Raw genomic sequence first — 19,889 nt, forward strand, 5'->3', positions numbered from 1 at the left:
CAAATGTTGGTGCGAATAGCTGGCTTGTTGTGTCGAGCAGTACTGGATCCAGGTGGGGTAAATTAGTTTGAAAGAACAATTTCATTTTTTGCTCCATTTCCATAAAATAGAGTAAATAACTTTTCAGATTCAAAGGGCAAGACTGATTTATGTATGGTACCATATGAAAAGTCTTAATTATGTTTTAGTCATATCTAACAGGGCCCGATGTCTATTTTGTTAGGCAATGCCTACATCACCTGGATTTATGTTGAATGTATAAATAATTTCAACGTCCATCATAATTCGATTTGGAAGCCCAATAAATATACATTATTCTTAAAATATACAAAATCATTGCTGGTGCGTTGATTTAAACTTGCAATACATACACTTCAACTAGAAGTATTCCCTCTATCTAAATTACAATGGCTCCAGTCTCTGCAGCAAATGGACAAGTGATTATTGTGATTTGAAGCAGTCAATAATTAAATCAACAGCTATATCAGATTTTTTTCTATCAATTTATTAGAAGCTAAAAATATGACATGCAACCTTTCAGTGTGTGCTGGGTGCTTTATAAAAATGTCACACACAGATTTGCAATTGTTAAGATCGTGAATTTCTATTGGATTATGAGTTTATTTTTGCTGCATCTGTCTCATCTCAGCAATGTTTTTGAAAAATGGAAAATGGACTGGAAGCAAAATAAAATTAAGCTGCTTCTGAAAGTAGAGTCAAGGGAACACACTCATGTTTACAGACGATTTGACAGTCAAGCTGTCATTCAAAATAATTACTCTTATGGTGATGTATTCAAAAAAGTTATTTTATAAAAATTGCACTGATTAGGATTCCCAATATGATTCAAGCCTTTTTGCATTGACCACATAACAGGTATAATTGACTGACTGCTGTTAAGGATTTAGGAATACAGAATCATGCCAAGCTGATCGGAAGAGGCTTCCAGGAATAGAATCGTTAGTACGTTCTGAACAGAAATTTTCTCTGTATGGGCAAAGTGAAATCTCTCTAGTCTCCTTATGAAAAAAATCTGTTGCCAGTTTTAACAAATGCTTGCATTATTGGCATAACATTCAGTGCCACCTCAGGAGTGTGCCGTGTGTTTTCACCGTGTCATTTGGCAAAAGCATCTGCCAGATCACCACATCTAGGCCTACACCAGAGCCCAAACTGAGAGGTGGATGTAGGAATCCGAGGGGCAGTATTCATCGCCGTCTGGGAAAGACAGCGAGACAGCGAGGGTACAGAAACGACCGCATCAGTAGGCCGACCACAGTTTCAGGACCTGTGCTCTGCATGTTAAACTCCGGCAGAGGTTGGAAACGCCAACTTGATTCATGCCAGTTGTAAACTTTATCGTCCAGTCGGGTGACATTCTTTTCATCTCTTATCCGAGACTCGCCTTACCGTTCGGTGTTCGGGGGGGGGGGGTCTAAGAATGCTTTGTTGAAAAGGCACGCAGACATTTGGGGTTGTTTTTTTTGTGTTTTTCGGTTACTGTGAAAAGCAGATCTATGAATTCTTAGTCTAGTGTAAACACGAGTGGGCTGCACCGCAGTGGAGATACCGCCCACTGTACAGTGGAAGGTGAACCACATAACCCGCACACTGCAGGAAGCAGAAGATTATATAAAGGAGAAAGCGCGATGAAGTCAATAGCATACACTTAGCCATACTGTATAGCGTGACGGTTTTGAACTCAGACTCACTGGTGCAGAATGCTTGACGTAAGCAAGTCAGAGGCGAAATAGGTCAAACGGTTATCTTGAACTGCAATGTTCAGACCTCAACGAGACAACAGCTTTCCTGGCGTTGAGCTGTACAAGTTACACAGCTAGGTTGGTGAGCGACAGTCCCAGTATGCCAACTCTTCTTTCCTTCTTTCTTTTTTTTTTATTATTATTTTTTATTTTTTTTACAAACGATAGAAAGTGAATCGTCCTGTACAGCAAGCGCAGCGACTTCAATCCAAATCCTAATTAAGAGCCACTACTGACAAAACATTACTTACTACCAGCAAACATTCCAGGAAATAATTGTCCCAATGCCTCATAAACGTTACCACGTCCTACAGTCTACACACACACACCCCCCCCCATCTGATTGTCCCCATGCGGCCCCCCGGCCTCTCCCTCACCTGGGTCTCTGGAGAGAGAGAGAGAGAGAGAGAGAGAGAGAGAGGGATGGATGTGAGCTGGTTTTTAGGTAGTGTGTAGCTCATTGTGCGGCACTTTCACACCAGAGACCACTGCACCCAGCAGTCATTGATTAGTGCCAGCACAAGCATCCACACACACACACAAACACACACACACACACACAAACACACACACAGTATTCCCACCTCGACCCAGCCCGGTTTCACACTCTGACTGCTCCAACGCCATTAGATAATCACCCAGGGGCTCGAGTAGAGGAGCCCAGGTTCCCTGAAGGAGAGGATTCGGTCTGGCTTATGAGGCGCGTCTTTCCGTTGCGTGCACGACTGAACACGCCACACAATCACTTCTCGGCCCGGTCGGAAGACTCGTCGTACGGATGGTACGATCATGTCACCGCCCTCGATCTTGGGCTAGCTGGCGCGTGGCCTCAGTCCAGGGATGGCTCTAGCCTTTTGGGGTCATAAGCAGCATTTTATTTGGGGCATCCTCCAGTAGAAGTCCCTAGCGCTCGGGGGTCATAAATGACTGCTTATGTCGATTATGCCTAGAACTGGCCCTGCCTCAGTCAGGACCTAGCTCCCTCCTTCAGGGAACCAAGGTTATAGATATGGGCATTTCCATTAGACACATATGAGGGTACACAGTAAAGCTGTCCAGGTGGAACACAAAACCAGGCGGCAAATGGCTTAGTTCCCAAAGGAAATCATCTTCCACACAGGCAAGAGGTTCCCTAGGGTAATGCCGGATACCAACACACCCTCTCCCAGACAACAGCACACTATGAGCTGGCTGACAGCCAAGGCATGCATGCAATAAAACCTGCCGAATACGTGAGATGATGCAAATATCTGCTAAAGACGCCCTCTATCCCCTTGGACCCTCTTCTATCCCTCAGTACCCCTCTATCTCCATGGACCCTCTTCTATCCCTCAGTACCCCTCTATCTCCATGGACCCTCTTCTATCCCTCAGTACCCCTCTATCTCCATGGACCCTCTTCTATCCCTCAGTACCCCTCTATCTCCATGGACCCCCTATATCCCCAGGAACACTTCTATCCTCCCAAACCTATCTTCCTGGACCCCCTCGATCCCCCTGTACCCCTCTATCTCCATGGACCCCCTATATCCCCAGGAACACTTCTATCCTCCCAAACCTATCTTCCTGGACCCCCTCGATCCCCCTGTACCCCTCTATCCTCCTGTACCCCTCTATCCTCCTGTACCCCTCTATCCCCCTGAACCCTCAATCTTCTCAGGATGTGTGACGATGCTACTGGCAACCAGCCGTGCAAAACAAGGGGCTGAAATGCCTCCTGACAAGAAAGCACCGTTCAGTTTTTTCGAATTCACTTTTTCGTTTTTCCATAGTTCTTTTTTTCATATCCGCCAGTCCGGACCACAAAGTGCCTGACCGTGAGGAAGAGACTTCCATTATCCAGCTCAAAGGTTTCTGCGACCGAGTGCAAGCAGAAAGCCTGAACTGCGGGACGGCGCCACCGCCTTGGTCGAGCCACTTAGAGGGGCCACAACCATGAGCGTCTGAGAAGAGAACAGAAGAGAGACCTGAACTGTCGTCCACGCCAGATACCTCCCTGCAGAGGGATCCCAGGGTCCCACTGAAGATCCGGACCGAGCATGCCGAGACTGGCCCTCTGGGGGGCCCCGTTCCCATGGAACACTCCGTCAGACACTTGAGGTCGCAGAACGCCTTTCGGCTGAGGTGGCAGAGGTGAGGAGTGACGCAAACGCACATCCCATAATACAGCACCGCCTTTACATTAGGCTCGCTCTGTCTCAGACCTACACACACTCCCTGTTTTGGACTTGGACTTGCGCAAGCACACACACACACACACACACACACACACACACTCTCAGTCTCTCTCTCACTCTCACTCTCACTCTCACTCTCACTCTCACTCTCACTCTCACTCTCACTCTCACTCTCACTCTCACTCTCACTCTCACTCTCACTCTCTCTCACTCTCACTCTCACTGAGTGCAAGGCAGATAGTGGTTGTGTTAGTCGCTCTGTTGAGCCTAGCTGGACACGGCCGGCGTTGTTGGTCGGAGCCACGGCTGAAAAGGCTTACTGTAATTACTCTGTCCCGCCTCGTCCCCCTTAACCCCGCCCCCGATGACACGGCCGGTCGAAGGAACAGGACGTGACGCCCCGGTGTTTCTGTCTGCAGCGGACTACCCTCCAGGGATGGTGCCGGAAGAACCTTACAACCCAAGATGGGAACAGGGAAGATGAATGCCCTGACACGCACGCATGCACACACTCTCACAGGTACGGCCGCTGATCTACAGTCAATACACAGACAGAATGGTTCAGAAATGGCACACTCGTCCCTCGGGCTGCAACCAGAGCAGAACTTGTAGAAGCCTCGGGCCGCGGTCGGTGGCCGCGGTCGGTGGCAGCGACGTTCCGTCCAGCGACGGGCCGCCGGGGGGGCTCATTTCCGAGCGCTGCCGAGCGGAAAGCGTGAATAAACGATTCGACGTGTCGGATCCACCCAAGCCTGATCACTGAGGAAGAGGAGTGAGAAGAGGCTGGGTTGGATGCGGGAAGAGGGGGGGAGGCACACTTGACTGGACCTATTGCATGTAACCATAACTGTTTCCCGGGGAGGCTGAGCGAGAACGCGCCCTCTTTGACAGCAGCCACGTCCCGGGGAACAGCCACGTCCCGGGGAACAGCCACAGCCCGGGGAACAGCCACGTCCCGGGGAACAGCCACAGCCCGGGGAACAGCCACGTCCCGGGGAACAGCCACAGCCCGGGGAACAGCCACGTCCCGGGGAACAGCCACGTCCCGGGGGAACAGCCACAGCCCGGGGAACGAAGCGGCGCGTAGGCAGACAGACACTCATCCCGGAGCGTGCATCAGACATTACGATCGCCGCCCCTCCGCCCCCTCACGCCACAGGCACAGAGCTCTGTATGTGCCTTTGAACACTGTTCAAAGAGCTGGTCTTAACCTTAAACCTGATCTCTTTTTGTTTTCCACACAACTTCAGGAAAGGCCGAGCGGCGGGGAGCATATGGGCGGGCGGGCGGGCGGGCGGTGTGTGTGTCTCTGTGTGTGTGCGCGCGCACGAGTGTGAGTTAGTGAGGGATGTTCGCGGGCGTATTTTCGAGTGTGTGTTAGAACGTGGATGTTTGCCGATTAGAGGGGGGTGCATCGAAACAACCTTCTTGGCTCCCAGTGACCACGTTACTATGGCAACAGTCTGGGGGAGGGCAAGGGGGTGTTCTCAATGGGAGAGTTCTGACACCGTGACGTGATCTGAATGCTCGCGCGCGATCACTTTGACTCAGAACGCCGTCTGTTCAAATGCAAAGTCAATTTCCTCTTGGGTTTGTGGCGGACAAACCCTCGGATCCAATCCAATGGACTGAGCAAATCAGATGCAAAGGCAGTGCTGAAGCCGGAGTGTATTTATCTCTGAGATGTCATGAAAGCCACATCCATCGGTGCTTAACAGAATGTCACTAAGTGAATGAATCCTGATGTACACGTGCAGGTTTAAACTAGGTATAGTCTACTGCTCGTTCAGGGCAAATCTGCCCCCCACCCCGATGATGTTTAAATCAGCTCAACAATATAACAGTGATTATTGTTCATCCACTATCACATAATAGTCCCATATGCACCAGAGTAAGCAGACCTGCGAATAAAAATCCATCAACAAGGACAGACTGGGTGGAATGTCTTGTACGGCTCTGGATTAATATTTTACTATCCTTTGGCCAGCTTCAGTCTTCTGAACGGGGTTTACCATATGGATGAGAAACACACTGTGACAGCTCTGTCTCAAATCCCTGACCGCTGGTTTTAATCACTGCCCTCCAAATGTCGTTGGGCGTCGTTGTGTTTCATTGTGTGTCATGTGTGTGTGTCGTTGTGTGTTGTGTAAGGCTGCCTTAACACTGTTGACAGGCAGTGATACAGTACTGACTTTACTATGTATGACTGGCTGTCTCTGGGAACTGGACGCTAAGTGATTGGCCGGCTGGTGCGGGGGGGAGGGGGGGACACACCCCCCCTCGAAATACACCAAGACAGTAGCCAGCAGGCGTATACTGTAGGTACCTGTCAAAGAACACTCAGACAATCTTAAAGACACTTGACAGGCGCGAGTTGTTTGCATAAGATGGGAAAGGATGAGCGAGGAGCCGTCATATCAGCCGGACACGATTAATGCTAAGATTAGAGGGGAAGGCCGTTCCGCTTCAGGCGGCCGCAGTCAGCTGTCACACTCCGGAGTGAAGGGCAGCGCAGTAAGCCATGAAGCCGTAATGGAGACATGGGGCTGTTGCATTGGCGGCTCAGGTTTGCCCCTCGTCTTGTTACCGCTTTGAGTTCGTCACAGCGGTAACAGTGCTTACAGGAACTTTGACTGCACTGGTAACCTGATATGTCAACACTGGTGTTTCTTTAAGATGAAACCCTCTGTAGACATTTTGGCTTTTACTTTTTGTAGGAGTCCAAATAAAATTCAGCGCTAATTGAGTTCACCAACTAATGGCTGGTAACGAGTTTTGCCTTCACTCGAATTTCTTCACCCTAGGACACTTCGTTAGGACAGCGTTGGAACTGCTTCACCCTAAGGTTCCACACTACTGTTGTTTGCTCCTTGGGGTTCCACACTACTGTTGTTTGCTCCTTGGGGTTCAACACTACTGTTGTTTGCTCCTTGGGGTTCAACACTACTGTTGTTTGCTCCTTGGGGTTCAACACTACTGTTGTTTGCTCCTTGGGGTTCAACACTACTGTCGTTTGCTCCTTGGGGTTCAACACTACTGTCGTTTGCTCCTTGGGGTTCAACACTACTGTCGTTTGCTCCTTGGGGTTCAACACTACTGTCGTTTGCTCCTTGGGGTTCAACACTACTGTCGTTTGCTCCTTGGGATTCAACACTACTGTTGTTTGCTCCTTAGTGTTCAACACTACTGTTGTTTGCTCCTTAGTGTTCAACACTACTGTTGTTTGCTCCTTGGGGTTCAACACCACTGTTGTTTGCTCCTTGGGGTTCAACACCACTGTTGTTTGCTCCTTGGGGTTCAACACCACTGTTGTTTGCTCCTTGGGGTTCAACACCACTGTTGTTTGCTCCTTGGGGTTCAACACTACTGTTGTTTGCTCCTTGGGGTTCAACACTACTGTTGTTTGCTCCTTGGGGTTCAACACTACTGTTGTTTGCTCCTTGGGGTTTAAGGCCGGGTGTCTCTGTAAAAGCACTTTTTAAACAGTCTTAACATTCTCCAAACTGTAAGTACAATCGTCACAACTGTTTCATGGGAAATCACAACTCTTTGGCATGTCTGCAGAATGTAGTAACTCACCCAAAACATTTAATTCCTGCTTTAAAACCTAGTTATTGTATCAGTAAATTGGCCAGTGCCACCAAAATCTAAATGTTATTTTTTCCTCATTGTGAGAGACCTGGAAACTTTGGTTATATATAAATGTCTGTTTTGTTAAAAAAAAATTGTCTAGCTGAATGCTGGTGTGTATCACACCAAGCATTTTAGAAACCAGTTTTTTAGTGGTAAAAGTCTACTGAAAAACGTGAATACTGTACAATTCTGTAGTACACAGAAACAGGATATGCACATTTAGCGATATGTTACATGTAAACAGAAAATTCTTCTTTGCATGTCAATTTTTACATATCTCTTACATATAAAGTAATATAAAGTGAGCTTAAAAATCTAATTGTTCAGAGAAAAAAATTCTCATTCAACAGCTGAGTCAAAACGACTGAGAAAAACTGTAAATTCTATCAGGGGTCAATCTGCATCCGGGGGGCCACTAAGGTTAGTTGGGGGCCCCCTGGATGTTTGGGGGCGGGGCTTGTGCCCTGCATTCCGGTTTGGTAATCCGGCCACCCTCCCCAGGTAAGGGTAACGACAAAATGTACACTGGCAGGGAACAGATTTCTGCCTGTGGGAATCTGTTCTGTGGGAGAACAGTGTGTGTTCTGTGAGAGAACGGTCGAGTTGAGTTTCACCAATGTGGAGGCAGTCAGGAAAGATAGCACCTCACCCAGGCCCCAGAGAAAGAACAGTCTGTGTTTTGTAGTTGTTCTTTTTTCATTTTTTAAATTGGACAGGTCTGGTGTCCTACTGGGAGTTGAGTTCATCAGGGGGCCTCGGGGCCAGGTAGTGTAATGATCAGAAGGAGCTGTGTGGACAAGAGACAGGAAGCTGTCAAAACGAAGTAGGAACTAGCAGACAGAAAGTCATTAAAGAGACTGCCGGTTTCACTTGGAGTCCCTCTTATCACTGTCTGGTGTCTCTCTCTCTTTCTCTCTCTCATTCACTCTTTATCTATTCTTTGTTTTACTCTCTCAATTCTATGCCTTTCTTTCTTTCTCTCTCTATTACGCTTTCACTAAATCCCTTCAGTCTTTGTCTTTTCTCTTCCAGGCATCTCCTCATGCCTTTCTCTCTTTCTTGGTCCTTCGCTGTCTGTGGAATTATTTTTCACTTTCCAATCCAAGAGGTTCCTCTTATCTGTAGTGCTCTGACTTTTGGTTGCTATACTTCCAATTCACTTGCAAAAAGTCTGTAGCTGCGATAGGTAAAGCCGTATCCATTGTATTGAATTTAGTTTTTTTGTGGTTAATGTTATGTTAATTCCATTTCTTTGACTCCCTTCTGAGAGTACAACCTAATGAATCTGCTCTACGCCGAAATGCAAATGGGAGGTTTTTCCATTATACAATGCAAATACAATTAATGACACTTCTTGTCAGATCAATTACATATATCAAACAAAGTAAGTAGAAAAGACAGTTAGTTATAACACCTCTACTCATTTGTATATTTAAAACAAAACTAGCTACCGATTTGCATTAATTAGAAATGCGATGTCGTCACTGGGCCAAACTAAAAGAAACTATTGCGATTATTAATGTGCTGCTACTGAGCCCTGGCAATGTTCCTAGAGCTAATAGCATTCAGGCTATTTTTAAAAGATCTGTGTGCAGTCAGGGCACATGTTACAGGGAAACCACAGCGGTAATTATCGGGTCTAATAGGGACCAATTAGGACGACTCATCAAGCTTTACTTCGCAACACTTTGTTTCATTCTTCTCTCCATGGTGGCAAGTGGTATTTCTTTGTACTGAGAGGCCTTCTGCTACCTTGGCAGAAATGCAGCAGGACTTCAGCAATATCCTGGTGTAACAAAGACCATTAGTTCCTACATTATAACACTATGATGAATGCTGAACATAGCTCTATAATCACATTTCGAAATGAGTATTATTGTTTATTATTCATTATGTTGTTTCTATCCTTTTTGCTCAAACCAGCGAGAGAATACAGTCCTAGGCACATTTGTGATAACGGGTCCCCTGGCAACACAACAAACCGAAGGCTACTGGATGCCTGTTTTTTTCCCCCAGACCCCATAATCCCCAGTGACCTACACACCTACTCTGTCTTCCTCTCCTTCTCCTCGCCAGCCCATCTTTCCTCCCAGGATGCAATGTGAAGGTCATCTCCCTGTGTGGGTCACAGGGTCATCCAAGGACCATATGTGCTACTGCTAGAGGGACCTGTGACTGAGACACGCAGTCCTCGTAATAACCTTTCAAAACGTTTCCACGTTGGCATTTCTGGAAGTAATTGTATATATATTTTACCCAGAAAGAAGTATTTTGGGTAGAAAAGTCTACAGAGTTGTCTTTGCTGACATGATTGGTTTGTTGTCAACTGTATCCATTGATGTGTACTTCTCTCTCTCTCTCTCTTGCTCTCTCTCCCTCTATCATTCTCTGTCTCTCACTCTCTTTCTCACACACTCACAAACATACACTCACACACACAGGCATGGATGCGGACACAGGAACACACACACACACACACACACATATCCAAGTGTTTAGCTCCAGATACTCAAAGACAGATTTTTGATCCAAAATGGAGGCAGATGTAAGTAGCCACGAACAGACAAGATGGTCAAAACCATGAAACCACATTTTTAAAGAGCTTTTTTCCTCACCGATAGAACCGTCTGGACTCCAGTTAAACATTGCATGCCGGTGGATTCTGATTGGTTCTCTGCTGGTTCTGTTGGCCTTGCGTGGAGGCCCTCTTTCAGAGCCCTCGTTTCTCCACTCAGCCGTACACGGAGCAATATTGATAGAGATGATTGGGTGGTTTGAGCACTAAAGAGGCTTAAAGTGGTTATTTGAAGACGATGCATGCACATGCCAAGCGCGCGCGCGCACACACAGCGACCATTTCCTCCAGTCAAAACTCTCCGGTCGTGTTGTCAGTCTGCAGACTTCAGCGGCACGACGATTCCCCTCCAGCAGGACCTCATTGTAAAGCTAGTAACACGGGTCACCCAGTCTCAGCTGGTTGACACGCCGCCTTCCTGCCAACAGTAAACAGTGTCTAATTGTGCTTTCCTGCTGCGTTATATGCGGGTAGCGAAACGGCCACAGCTGACAGGACTGTCCGTGCATTAACCCGGTGGTGCGGTCCCCCAGCCTCCCAGCGTTAATCCGCTCGGTACACAGTGGAATGAGAGTGAGACGTATGCTGAGCCCAATTGGACTGAACCGATATAATGAGGTCAGTTTCCCAGGGGAACTGCAGGAGAAACAAATGTATTTAGCGCTATCCACACAGCAGCTAGTAACGGACACATAATGGAGGCCCGGAGCGCTTGCTGTCTCAATGCAGAGCGGTCGTTTCTGCAACGCCTAGAATTAAATACCAGAAATAAAAACAGCTTAATTTCTAAGGCACCAATTACTTTAGATACAGTAGATTCCAAAAGTTTATTCCAGCACTATGGATCTTAAATAATACAGTGGCTATGGTGAAGTGCAGACCTTTAGCTTTATATCGCATAATCATGATTTGAAATCCAAAGTGCTGAAATGCTTAGGGAAAACACAGGGAGTTCTGGGCATTAACACAACCAGAAACCGCAGTTTTCTCCAAAACCAACAGTTTGTATAGGCTCTACACTGAACGCTAGTCATCTGCTTCAGCGACAGAACTGGGAATATTCAGGAGCATCCTGGAACGACACTTCTTTCTCCTTCACTACAGGGAAGACAAGCGTCAAGGCGGTGGTTAAGGCTCTTTCATGACACCCGGAAAATTGAAAGCAGACAGAGTTGAGACAGCGGGGAAGGGCATGGGAGCGACATAACTGGGGCAGCGCGGCGCGGGCAGCTCATTAAGCAACGCTGAAGCAGCAGCAAAGGTACAGGATGCTCAACATGTCTTTGGTACAGGATGCTCAACACGTCTTTGAACACTAGATTGCTCCAGCTTCTGACTCGCTCCTTCCACACATTAGCGTAATCAAAGGGAATATTTAAGAGACAGAGGAACACAACAAAATATATGGATGACAGATACCGTGACACGTAAACCTTATCAAAGGTAGTGGGAGTGTGTTGAGAGGAAGAGAGATGGAGAGGAGAAAGTAAATGTTTTGTGTGTGTGCGTGTGTATTTGTTGACACACTGACCTGCCTGGGTAAATAAAGTGGAAATATAAAAATATATAAAGTATGTGTGCGGCCTCCACTGCCTGATGGGAGGAGCAGTTCTAATTAACTTGAAGCCATCAAAAACAACACACTACCCTGACAATAAAGAGGCAGGAGATGAGAGGATCCTGACTCATTTGAGCCAATCACCTGGGGCCGTCGCTGTCAGTTCAGCTGAGCCGCCTCCAAGGATGCTTCCTTGGAAAAGCGTCAATATTGTGCTTTTATGAAATTGTAGTCTTCAGGCTACTGGCCGTTCCAATAAAACCGTCCAGACCTGGCGACGTGCTGCACAGCTACATTCATAACGCTGTGCGAAGCTCGGAGCTATACTGTCTTTCTCCCCACAAGGGATTTGACAAAAGGAGAGCCCAGATTGTCATGCAATTCTTGGAGATACAAAACAAAAACAAAAAAAAAGGGCGAGACTTTAACATCAACTTTGGTTGCCCGAGGAAATGTGATCTGGCAGGTATCTTCTCGGAGTGTATCATTGCTTCAGCTTACTGCCGGCAAAAAACATTTCATCGCTCACACCTCTCTCCTGTTCTGGCATTTATGCGTTTGGTGGCTCTCAGTAAAACACAACAACACAAGGGATGGACATCAGTGCAATTAGTAAAAAACAAAAAAAAAAAAAACACAGATTTTTAACCAAATTGTGTTGCCATGGGAATTCGGGCTAGTGGAGTGGGGACCATCGCTCTGCCCTGCGCTTGCTGGCGAGGGAGCGCTTTACTCCCTGGAGGCCGCAACTGAAAGTCAGCCCTGAGTTCCCTTTGAACAACAGTGTACCTTACATTCCAATTATGGACTCTGTGAATGGACTCTGGCTGACGCGTCACGGTTGGCCTGCGTTACAGTAAAAAACAACTATTGCACCAGTGTCTCCCAGAGGGATGTGGGGAAGGTTAGAGCCCAAGGTGAACTGCTGAACTGCGGTGGGTTCTCTCTCTGACTGCGTGTCTGTAATGTGATTTATGGTATTTGGCACTTCAGAAGACCAGCTCTCCAGGCACATCTTTGTACTGCATGTGTGTGTGTGTGTGTGTGTGTGGGCAGATGTAGGACTGTGTCTGCGCGTGTGTTTGTCCGTGTGTACGTGCGTGAGTTTAAGACTTCCTTTGGTACTTCCCTGTGATTGGTGTGACACCAGCTGAGTGCATGTGCATGTGTGTTTAAGTATGTTGTGAGGGACTACGCGTGATTGTGTTACTTTGCACAGCGTCCAGAGGTCCATGAGTGGGAAGGGCATAAGCGTGTGGGCTGTGAGAGCGGGTGTGTGTGTGTGGGTGAGTGTGTGTGTGGGTGAGTGTGTGTGTGGGTGGGTGCTGCGGTGTACCAGGTCTTCCAAATCATTATTCCACCACGGCAGAATTACATTTCCAAGAAAACAACACGCCATTACTGACATTACGCCAACCGAGCCACCGATGCATTTTCAATTATTAATCCAGCTCCAACCTTTTAAATTACCTCACCAGATATAAACTACCAACAGAATGAAAGTCGGCAGTTCTGTGATTTACACCCTCAAACGTGGATCTTTCAGCCAGAAACACCTCAGAATGGACTCTCGTTCGTGCTTGCTTTTTCCGTGCTCCTATAATGTACCTCTGCCTGCCTGTCTCCACCTCTCTGTCTGCCTGTCTCCACCTCTCTGTCTGCCTGTCTCCACCCCTCTGTCTGCCTGTCTCCACCCCTCTACCAGACTTTTCTATCGACCCGTGCACAACCCGGCGTCATTGTGATAACGAAGACAACTTGATACGTCAGGTTAACACACCTCGACCACACTCACGAAAGTGACTAGGTAGATGCCATCGGACTTCCAGACGCAACACAGACTTCTCTGAATCAACATTGGCATGCTGTACACTCTGGGGGGGGGGCACGGAGGATGATGTCACCAAGGGACAGGAAATAAATTATGCTTCTGTCATCCCACATTTCTGCTTACTTTGTGTAGCTTTATGCGCTCAAAGGCTTTTGTAGTGGCCGCCGTCTGCATGCGTCAAACATCCAAGCATTGCTGCATGTTGCTACACCGTACACACAGTGACATCAACGCACACAGTGACATCACTGCACAGATAGTGACATCACTGCACAGCTAGTGACATCACTGCACACACAGTGACATCACACGAGAAGACACACCGTTGTCTCCATGGGGACAAGAGGGATGGCGTCTGGTAATTTCATTGGCTGTTATTTTGTCCAGTTATGCTAATGCTACTATGCAGTCACCTGCACTCTATACACACGCGTTGGTGATTTTTAGGCAAGCGGAAAGTGGTTAAATTGAATAATTTAACAGGCTGATGCAATACGGTAGACGTTCTGTCAAATGTTACCCTGTCAAAAGTTAACTAATTGATTAGTTGATTGATTAGTTAATTAAGTTAATTTAACATTTTTGCATTCAGAAATAAAGAAAACCCTCCCGCACAACAACCTATTCTTCTCTCACGGCTCCTCACGGAAAAATACAAACACTATCTCAACTCCCAGTATAGAGTCCAAGGATGAGAATCATCTAGAATAAAAAGAAAACAGTATATATATATATACATATAGAACATAATCATAGAATAACAAGGTTCAAATAAATGTAGGTAGCATTAGTGATGACCAAATGGTAATGCTGGCAGCCCTCAGATTTTCTTTGTAAAAATGAAAGACATAATTGAAATTTATGGGTCAATATAATTAACAATCCAGTCTGTAAACAAGAACAGTCAAGAACAATATTGGAACAAACATTAAACATAAAATGTACAGACTAGACTGTTAACTATATTGCCGTATACATGGCTTTAATTTTGAAAAAGACAATTTGAGTTAGTGCTGCTAGCATAATATTCTGCTGCTAGAAGAACGGTAATGAAGCCTCATTTGGCCATCACTTGGTAGCATGATAATATTGCTGTGGCATACCAAGTATGGTCGGATCACTGGAATGATTTAAATCAAAGACCCAATTAAATCAATGATTTAAATCAAAGACCCAAAGACCCAATTCATGCCAAAAAGCTGCAGAGCTTTTAAAGCACAGTGTCATAAGGACCATCTCCAAAGAAGAATCCATAATGGGCATTAGAGCATTTATAAAGTGGCCACTAAAACATTTACATTTGAGTCAATTAGCAGACGCTCTCATCCAGAGTGCCTTAAAGCAAGGCTTCCCTGTGGGAATTGAACCCACGACCCAGGAGTGGTCACACCAATCTACAAACCAGCCACAAGGGACTAAAACCACTAAAGCAGTTTTGCATTCAAAATGTGAGCTGGCTCTTACAAAGTGTCAGATGAATGTTTACAAAAAAAAAGAGCAGATTATCCATCACCTGATCCAGACATCAAAAGCGCCTCCAGGGCATTTTCTCCAATGTTATCAGAGAAGTGGATCCCAGAGTATTTATTTTCTTTTTATCTCTCTTGTATCTAGTGGCAGAGTTCTGTGTAGTTTAAAGTTTAATTATTGAACTGACACACATCCCTCTGAGTCTATTGCTCAGCTAAATAGGAATAAATGCTCACCTATTAAACACTTTCTGAAGGTATGTTCACAGATTAATACTACTGATAGCCAAGCCAACCCTAACACAGGAAGACGTTATCTTACATATGCTAACAGGAACTGTAGCTAACCAAGTAGCTTGCTGTCTACGTTCAAACTTTACAGCACGACACACCTCCAGTCCGAATCGAGCTGCATGTCCTGCTGCAAAAGCATCAAATGAAAAATGAATCTGTGTTCGCCGTCTCTTTGCTCGTTAGCTATACTAAATAGTGCAGAGCACAAAGCCAGCCTAGAGCAAATTACTTCATAGCCCAACTGTGTTTTGATAATCCTTCGTGTTGGCGTGTGTGTGTGGTGTTGGGGGGGGAAGTGACATACACCCACGCATCCAGATAAAGAAATCAAAGGCCCAGAGTTTATTTTAGTTTATTTCGTTGCGAAATAGCTCAAGATGAGATAGTGTGAAACCCAGTGCTGCCGTTTGCTCAATGTAAGTTGAGAGCAATGTGGTTCTAAAGACAGATTTGTTTCCAATTTTCAGTGGTAGGCATTCGCTTGCAAAACTGTAAACTATGTTTTCCCAGAATTGTATTCTGAAATTTGCCAAAGGCAAACTGACACAGACAATCTCAACCAACCTTAGAAAATGATATATTTCTCAGGTCGCAATGCAAAAAGCGTGATGCTCCATATTCGGATCACTGGTCATTTGCCACCAAAAAAGCAGTAAAATAATCGGTGTATTTCTTTGCCTCTCACAGGTGCCACAGGCTTCAGGTCAGATATCCCCGCCACATTAATCCGACCCAACATGTGCCAAACCACAACAAACAGATGCAGGGCTGTATAAGAACGAGTGAAGACAGACCTGCTGGTCTGGTTCCCGTTCGCTGAGCCTCTGACACCCAGGCCTGTCAGTTTTGGTGATCTGGCAACGCGGCACAGTTGCTGTACAAAAGTCTCGGCTGTTCACTGAGGCATCAGAAGAACAATGCATAATGACTCCGGGTGCCAAGACGCGGACGGGCCAACGCCCTCCACCTTCCTCTCTCTGCCTCTCCCTCATCTCCCTCATCTCCCTTTCACCTTTCACCCCTCCTATCGATATGGAGCGGAAGTTAATTTTGGCGTGTTCTACAGACACATATTACATATAAACCCCAAAAGCGGAACAGAATGTTCTCTCCTTTAGCCGCCCCCCCCCCCCCCCCCCCCCCCCCACCACCCTCCCCCGTTCTCAGTGTCTCTCCCTCTCTCTCCCTCTCTCTTCCTCGGCTCTGTGGGAAATACATGTTTTATCAACTCAAGGTGAGTTGGCCGAGGCAAACTGCATTATCCCTCCAGAGAAAGAGAATTCTATAGTGTCTGTGGGGTACCTATAGACCTCCCCCCCTCCCCCCTCTCCCCCCCCCCCCTCTCTCTCCCCCCCCTCCCCCCCTCCCTCTCCCCCCCCCCCTCCTCTCTCTCCCTCCCTCTCTCTCCCTCTCCCCCCCCTCCCTCTTTTTTTTCCATTTCAACTTCAATTACAGCCTTCTTCACGGCGGGGGTTCCTCTGCAGTGCGCATTTTCAGGTGGCCCTGAAAGACGATCCTGTCTCCAGCAGCGAACCCACACCGACAAACACGCAGACACACACCCGAGCAGTCGCCCCTGTGACACACACACACACACACAAACTTTATCTTCCCCGTGCCCCTGTGACACACACACGCACAAACTTTATCTTCCCCCGTGCGACGGTGAAAAAAAAAAAAGAACAGTGACAAACCCAACCCGTCAGATGTACAGCCAATCACAGTGCCCTTCGGCGCTCTGCAGAAGGGGAGGTTAACAGGACTAACCCACAACACAGCAGCCTGGAACAAATAACGTAGAATAGCCTGACCAAACAGACGGTGCGGACGGTGACTGTGCACGTGGTCGGCACGCGTTCCCGGTGTTAAGACAGCTGTGACAGAATGTCACGTGTGACCTTCCCATGTACCGTACACGGTTGTGAAAAGCCCAAGTGACCAGATGGTAAAACAGCAAAGTGGTTGTGCAGTGGGGGTGTGTACTCTGTGTGTGTGTGTGTGTGTGTGTGTGTGGTGCAAAGATCAGAGCTGATGTGGTTTCTCAGTGTAGGATGGAGTAGGATAGGGAGGAGTGGAGGGGGGAGAGGAGTGGGGGGTGGAGAGGAGTGGAGGGGGGTAGTGGGGGGTGGAGAGGAGTGGATGGTGGAGAAGAGTGGAGGGGGGAGAGGAGTGGAGGGGGGGAGTGGGGGGGTGGTGGAGAGGAGTGGAGGGGGGAGAGGAGTGGAGGGGGGAGAGGAGTGGAGGGTGGAGAGGAGTGGGGGGTGGAGGAGTAGGGGGTGGTGAGGAGTGGGGGGTTTGAAGAGGACTAGTCATTCACATCTGTCCCCCCGGGATCCCTGAGAGAACTCAGATCCGACTGAGACCTTGAGCCTCTGTCTCTGTTCGACACTGAGACAAGCACACACATACACACACACACACACACACACACCTCCCACGCTTGTACCATGTCACTGTACTAAACTGAGGCTTCTCAGTATGCATCAATATTGTTACATTAGATCCCAAATGCAGTGCCATTTTCTACAGCAAGAAGCCGGTATTATAAAATTATTATGTAGATTGCAATTAATGAACTTTTTATTTTTATATTGGACAACGCCTCAGTACTCCCTGTCCTGATTGGCTCCCAGCTGTTCCCTGCCCAAAGCCTCCAGGTTGCGGTGCTGATCCAGGTGCTGCCTGGTGATTCCTGCTTTCACTCTTTAGTTTCTTCCTAGGTTTTAACACTACTAGGGAATGTTTAAACTCTTGTTGTTGCTTGCTCTTTCAATCAACGGATGTGTAAAAAGCACATTGTGACAGCTGCTCATGTGAAAAGGGCTGTGTAAAATTGAATCGATTTAATTGATATCACACCAAAACAAATACCAGATCACAGATGAGTGTGGCTCGATGCTGATGTAAGCTAGCACAGCTCGTGAACAGAAAATGTTTTATTGGGTCATAAAGGTAATGTCATAAAGGTTATGCCAGATCATACTGGGCTGGCCGTTAATCAAAAGGCACTTCTTCTATATGCACTATAATAATAGAAACATTTAAATATCTTAAATATAAACATGTTATTGGTCATTTTCCGTCAAGTGTAACGTGCATTAATTTGTAATAACTGTTTCTGCTGTATAAGACTATGGTTGGGTTCTAAATGTTCATTATACATTTTGAAAGAAAAATAAATAAATCACAAACAAGGCCACATTTCACACAAAACCCCATTATGGTTTGTCAGAACTGTTTCTGCGAGTCTCACAGTGTGAGAATCTGATAAAAAAATGTCAAGTTCCTGCATACAGGCAGGTTTTCCTGTGATAGGGTGATCAAATGAGGTTCCTACATTTGTGTTCTTCTGTACACGACAACATACAGTCCTGCTCAGGATAAATGTACACTAAACACTGTGTTCAGCCAACATACAATACTACAACACTCCTACGCAGAATCTGCTTCTGGGAAAACTGTGGCAAACATCTTGAATCTCCTTTAAGAACTCAGAAAAGCCTTTTAAGTTCCTTCAGAATGCAGGACCCCTAAATGTCAAAAGCTTTGGGGAGAGAAATACCGATCAATGGGAGTAATAGTTCAAAAATCAATGTTATCGGTGATCCAAGAAAGGAGCAAAACGGAGCGGAGCTCCATTTCATGACAAAAATCTTTTCTGATTGAAGATTGAGAACGGAGGCACAGAATGCCTGGCGTAAATCCTCTTATACAGGGAGGATGAAATGATAAACGAACTGAATATAAAGTAGAGAAACAATAACTGAGGCTGTTTCATTTTATTTACCTTTATGTATACAGAGATATCAACTGAGACCAAGGTCTTTAACAGCTGAGCCCTGTATTACAACAATATTTAAAATGCCTTATAGGCACTAAAACATTAATCTTCAGATCACTCTGAATGGCATTTCCCTAAGTTTGGGCCAAAGTAATCAAAAGCGATTTTACCCAGTTCTTAATAGGCCCACGGTATCTCCAGTTGTATCCAGTCTTGAGAGCATGTAAGGTAACTGCTTTTCGTCCAACAAAATTTTTCTGTTAGATAGTCAGGAACTTTTTCCAGGACTGCAAGTTAAACAGTGGTAACACCAACCACTGGCATTTTCTATGTAGAGATCCAATTCTCATTGTATAACATAAATTGTGTTGTTTTGTCTATATTGTGATATCACTGGGTGTGTATAATAATATTATTGTACTGAGGTCTTGCTCCTGACCTGAAATTAAAACAGAAATATTGAACTACAGCCTGTGATTTATTGTGTTTCTCTATAACAAGGAATGTGTTGGTCTTTTCATCAACTGAACTTTACCTCAGCAGAAATCTGCTTGGTGAAATATCTGCTACCTCACTCAGTATGTGCAAAAGACACTGGGAGGTTTGCTGGGATGCTTTGTGGTTATTCACATGAAAAAGGGATGTGCACAGAGAACCACAAAACAACAACAACAACAACAACAACAACAATATATTTATATATCATTGATTCAATAAGGGTCAACCCTAATTTATCAACGAGATCCTAAAACGATAAATGTGTTTATAAGCTTATTGATTTCTCTTTAACAGGGCCAGCAAACGGTACT

At 46.2% G+C, this 19,889-nt stretch overlaps 1 protein-coding gene across 4 annotated transcripts in view; it reads right to left on the reverse strand.

The window, feature by feature from the left end:
• Nucleotides 1–19,889, reverse strand: part of LOC105019997 (beta-1,3-galactosyltransferase 1) — a 78,061-nt gene that overhangs the window by 10,078 nt on the left and 48,094 nt on the right. The window contains exon 1 of one of the 4 annotated variants that reach the window (XM_020042121.2): nt 16,094–16,136. The exons of 2 other annotated variants lie outside the window; for them this stretch is intronic. The gene's annotated coding sequence lies outside the window, so the exon portion shown is untranslated. Of the gene's footprint in view, nt 1–4,259; nt 4,285–16,093; nt 16,137–19,889 lie in introns of those variants that run through there. One more of the 4 variants, XM_020042120.2, reaches the window with a different exon arrangement.

Source organism: Esox lucius, chromosome 22 (assembly GCF_011004845.1).
Source record: "Esox lucius isolate fEsoLuc1 chromosome 22, fEsoLuc1.pri, whole genome shotgun sequence".
Lineage (NCBI taxonomy): Eukaryota > Metazoa > Chordata > Actinopteri > Esociformes > Esocidae > Esox > Esox lucius.